The sequence below is a fragment of the Callorhinus ursinus genome, unplaced genomic scaffold (assembly GCF_003265705.2).
Source record: "Callorhinus ursinus isolate GAN/ISIS: 27379988/994484 unplaced genomic scaffold, GSC_fseal_2.0 scaffold51, whole genome shotgun sequence".
Lineage (NCBI taxonomy): Eukaryota > Metazoa > Chordata > Mammalia > Carnivora > Otariidae > Callorhinus > Callorhinus ursinus.
This window is the reverse complement of record NW_027397113.1, coordinates 3,025,639-3,030,919: the sequence shown is the minus strand read 5'-3', so window position 1 is coordinate 3,030,919 and position 5,281 is coordinate 3,025,639.

Below are 5,281 nucleotides of genomic sequence, written 5' to 3'. Positions count from 1 at the left end.
TCCATCCATCATTCATCATCCATCCACCCATCATCCATCCATCCACCTATCCATCCACTCATCCATCCGTCCATCCATCCATCCATCCATCCACCCACCCATCCACTCATCCATCCATCCACCCATCCATCTATCATCCACACACCACCCATCATCCATCCATCATTCATCATCCATCCACTCATCATCCATCCATCCATCCATTCATATCTACTTTTAACACATATTTACTGAACACCCACAATGGTGCTGGGAAGAAATAGTGGATAAACCAGAACAGGAGGCGGGGAAGGTAGCTGAGAAAAGAAACAAATGAACACAAGAATTCCAACTGAAATAAAAATCTTAAAAAAAAAGGGGGGTGCCTGGGTGGCTCAGTTGGTTAAGCAACTGCCTTCGGCTCAGGTCATGATCCTGGAGTCCTGGGATCGAGTCCCACATTGGGCTCCCTGCTCAGCAGGGAGTCTGCTTCTCCCTCTGACCCTCCTCTCTCTCATGCTCTCTGTCTCTCATTCTCTCTCTCTCGCAAATAAATAAAAATCTTAAAAAAAAAAAGAATTCCAACTGAGATCCATGCAGTGTGGAGAATGAACAAGGATGGTGATAGAGAATGATATGATGAGAGGGTGGGGAGGTGTGATGTAAGCCTAAAATTTTGACATCCTAATACCTAGGTCTGGCAGTATGTGACCTTACAAAACAAAAGAGACTTTGCAGATGTGATAAACTAAGGGTCTTGAGATGGAAGAAAATCCTGGATCATCTGGGTGAGCCTGCATAATCACAAGGTCCTTATAAGAGGGAGGCAGGAGGCTCAGAGTGATGTGTGATCACCGGTGTTGGTGGGGAGAGGCGGGATGACTAATGAACAAGGTTGGATGAATATGAAAAGGGACCTTGAGCTAAGGCATGCAGGTGGCTCCTAAAGGTTGTAAAAGGCAAGGAAATGGGGTCTCCCCTAGGTGCTCCAGAAGGGACAGGCCCTGCCTCCTCCTTGGTGTTATGTTTCTGATCCCCGGAAGTACGAGAGAATAAATATTTGTTGTTTTAAGCTTCTGATTTTGTGGTCCTTTGTTGCAGCAGCCATCCAGAAGTAATATGGGTTGTAGGCAGCACTGGAAGCTCTCTGTGCTTGAGTGAGACCTGTAGCATCCAGGATAAGAACAGCAGGTGCAAAGGCCCTGAGGTAGTAAGGATTTGGTGTGTTAGAAGAACAGAAAGGGTGTCTGGAGGGTAGGATTATGAAGGTGTGTGCAATGAGGCTGGGGAGGTGGGTGCCGCCTCTAGCCCCCTGACAGCCCAGGTGAAGTGCTGCCTCCTGGAGCCCAAGGTCAGGATGCTTGTGGGCAGAGCATCTTGGCCAGTTTCCCATATTTCCAGTTGGATACTCTCTGCCTAGTTTCCAATTCCTCACTTCCCTAGGGCCCAGAAATTTCCCAACTGCATCCACTTCTCTCTCTCCCCCATGGCCTGGACTCGGGGCAGGATTCTGGCAACTCTGGTCCCCTGTGACCTCCCCTCCACTTTAACTACACTTAACATTTTTGGGCAGTTAAGTAGTTGACTTGGGTGATGGTCCCAGGAAGCACTACAAGGAGGTGGGGAAGTGAGCCAGGGAGGAAAGGAGTCATGAGAATACCCCACCTTGTTTGAGGGGGTCTAGTCTTTAGCCCACCATGGCCTCAGTCTCGATCATTGGGTTATTGTGACAATGGACACCTGCAGACCCAGGCATAAGCCTAGGGCGGGTGGCTGGAGGGTGAGGAGACAGGCTGAGGCCAGCAGTCAAGATGGCTGTCAGACCCTTGCGGGGACTGGGGTAAACTGACTCCTGATTTGGGCTCACAGGAGGCTGGGAGGCCAGAGATGACGTTGCACTAAGTCCCGAGGTCATGTTCTGCATTCCCATCAAGGCCTGCCATCAGTGCATATGTACAAATACAATGGAAGTGTGTCTTGGTGCCCACATCAAACTGGTTACAGTTTTCCCTGGGACTAGTGCAAAATCACCGCGTTGTTCTCAGGTCTGGGTGAGCTGCTGTCTTCTGTTTGTGGGAGGCCATGGTTCCTAAGCTTTCCGGCACAAGTAGCTATTTTCCAGAGAAAACTCAAGATTGTTTTGCTCCTGGTACATCTGTTTGATCTGGAATTTCCCCTGAATCCTGGTTCCATCTGCCAGCTGAACAGATCACACTGATTGTGTGTGCATGTGTGTGTGTGTGTGTTTCAAGTCATTCTTTTTCTTTTCTTTTTTTTTAAGATTTATTTATATATTTTAAAGACAGAGAGAGAGCACGTGCAAGTGCAGGGAAGGGGGCAGGGCGGAGGGAGAGAGAATCTCAAGCAGACTCCACACTGAGCGTGGAGCCTGACACGGGGCTCGATCTCACGACCCAAAGACTACGATCTGAGCTGAAACCAAGAGTTGGACAATTAACCAGGTGCCCCTCAAGTCATTTGTTTCTCTTCTTAAGTTTTAAATACCAGGATATTCAAAACATGGCGGTGAAATGCACCTAATGTAAAATTTGCCGCTTGGATCATTTTTAAGTGCATAGTTCTCTGGCATGAAGTACATTCACACGGTCGCACAACTGTCACCACTGTCCATCTCCAGAACTTTTTATCTTGCAAAACAGAAACCCTGTCTCCATTAACCATTCACCCTCCAGCCCCACCCTCCCCCTGGCACCCCTTGTCCTACTTCCTATGAATTTCACGACTCTAGGGACCTCATAGAAGTGGAATCACACGGTATTTGTCTTTTTGTGACTGGCTTGTTTCACACGGCTTAGGGTCCTCAGGTCCATCGTGTCGTGGCCTGTGTCAGAATGTCCTTCCTTTTTAAGGCTGGTTACTGTTCCAGTGTAGGGACGGACCACATTTTGCTCGTCCATTCATTCACAGATAGACACGGTTTGCTCACAAGTTTTGGCTGTTGCCGATCCTGCTGCTATGATCACACCAAGTATCACTTTGCAAATGTCTTTTTGAGACCCTGCTTTCAGTCCCTTTGGGGATATGCTGGATCCTATGGTAATCCGAGTTTGACACTTCTGAGGACTCACTATGCTGTTTTCTGTCCCCCCAAAGTCCCCCAAACAGCGCACAGTGGTGGCAGTTTCTCCACATCCTCGCCAACACATGTCATTTCCCATTTTTTCCTAGTGGCCTCCTGATGGGGTGTGAGATGGAATCTTACTGTGGTGACCTATACTTAACTTCTGAACAAAGAAAACAGTACTATCCTTCTACCTAATTGAACCCAACTTGTGCCTTAACAACCAAGGACACACTGACGCTCCTTCCAGAAGAGGAGATGTAAAGTCCTACTGGCCCCTTATCCATCTCTGGGTGGTGTTCGTTCCTTCTAGCTGAGCCACGCTTCCTTCTAGATCTTGTAGCTTGAACACTAGACACTGGGCAGCCACTATGAACACATTTCCTATCAGCTAGAGCAGGAAGGGGAGAGGGGGAAAGAGCGCATCCACACCCACAGCAGCCCTTGTTCCTGCAGCTCCAACGAAGCAGGTGGACTTCCTTTTCCTCTACTCATCCCAGACCATTCCCTTGGCCCTCTGCGCTCATCTTGGCTTGTCTTGGTTCTTTGCCTGGCAGAGTGATCCAAACCTTCATCCCTGAAGGTTCCGTGCCATCAGGGGGCCTACCTCTCTTGGGTTGCTGGAGTTTCCCACACATGCGTACCAGGACATGGGAGTTCTGAGGGTGCATGCTCCCAACTGCCTGGTAGGTCCCCCTTTTCTGCTTGGAACCAGGACCAGTCATCCTAGACAGCAGAGTAAGCCCTTTCTTTGCCTCTTGGTTCCGAGCCTAGACTGCATCCTAGGGTCCTGCAAAGTATTGTTCCCCAGCCATTAAACGGCCATCCCTTCACTCACAAATACTTAGGATAGTGGGGAGCATGGCAAAGCAGAGTTCAATAAGCCTACTGATGCACTTCCTTTGTGGAGAAATGAGTTCCTCGAACAGAAGCAGTATTCTAGAACTTGCATAATGACCAAGGCATTCCCTTAAGTCCATGGATGGTGACTGTCAGGATTCCTTGCTGGCAGAGAAGGCAAAATCACACTGAGAGCAAGTGGTTACTCCAGGAAAGACAGGTTGCTATCCCTTCCATGACAGAAGGAGGTCAGTGAAATCAGACTGCCACTAAGTGGCTGGCTGTCCTCTGGGGAGTGGCACTCTTTCCGGGGCGTCTGGCTCTCAGCCCTGACTGAGCTCTATCAGCTTTGCTGAGGGGAAGCCTGAGTTGCTGAGCTCATGCAAAGCAGGGCAGTTGAGGACACAGACCAACATCTGGACAGGGCCATCTGGTCCACCCGATTATTGGGAGCCTCCTCCGTGAAGCTGGCCTTTAGTAAGGCTTTACGTGGGACACAAGTATCTATCTGCCCACTCTGTGCCCACTAGAAGAGATTCTTCCCCAGACCTTCTGTGACCAATCTTGTTCCTTTCAAGAGTCCTTCACCATCCATTAGGCGCCGCCAATGAGGCAGTGTAGACCCATATGTCTGACCATCTATCCTTCCAAGTAAAATGAAAAGTCAGGGGTGCTGTTGGAAATTCTGTCCTTAGCCACTTCAGGACCACCTCCGACCACCTCCCTGGAGCTGCAGAGCTGCAGCTGTCTACTTTCTTTTGGGTCACTCAGCCCCAGCCGTGGAGAAGCTGTACTGCAGCCTGGATGAACTGCAGAGTCTTCTCTTGTTCCGGACCCCACTCAGACCTGGGAGAGCACATGGCATGAGATGCATGTTGCATCCCAAATCTAAAGAGGCCCATTAGGCATTGTGCTGTTTGCTTCGTAGTAGGAGTGGTCTGGTCTAGCAACTGGTACTTCCTTTTGGAGGGGATGTCGCAACGTGCCCCAGACAAATGTAGCACTAGCCATGTCACTGAGATCATAGGCCCCTGCACTTTGTGGGATTCACTTCCCACCTTCTGATATGCACGTGTCTTACCAAGATTTCCAGAGTATTTATGCCTCTTGCTCATCAGGTCTGAGCTACACAGTGTCATCAGTACCGTGAATCAGTGTGTTGTCCTATGGAACAGCGAGGTCCCCAAGTCCCAGAGTGCTAGGTTATGACGCAGGGCTGGACATTTGATGGGCCTAAGGGAAAACGGGGCAGGGGCACTGTTTTCACTGCCCAGTGAAAACAAACTTCCCATTTGCCTGTGTTTTATAAATGATGAGTATAGGGGTAAAAGGATTTGTTGAGTGTTGGGAGCCATGTTGATTTGCTCTGGTAGAGAGGCC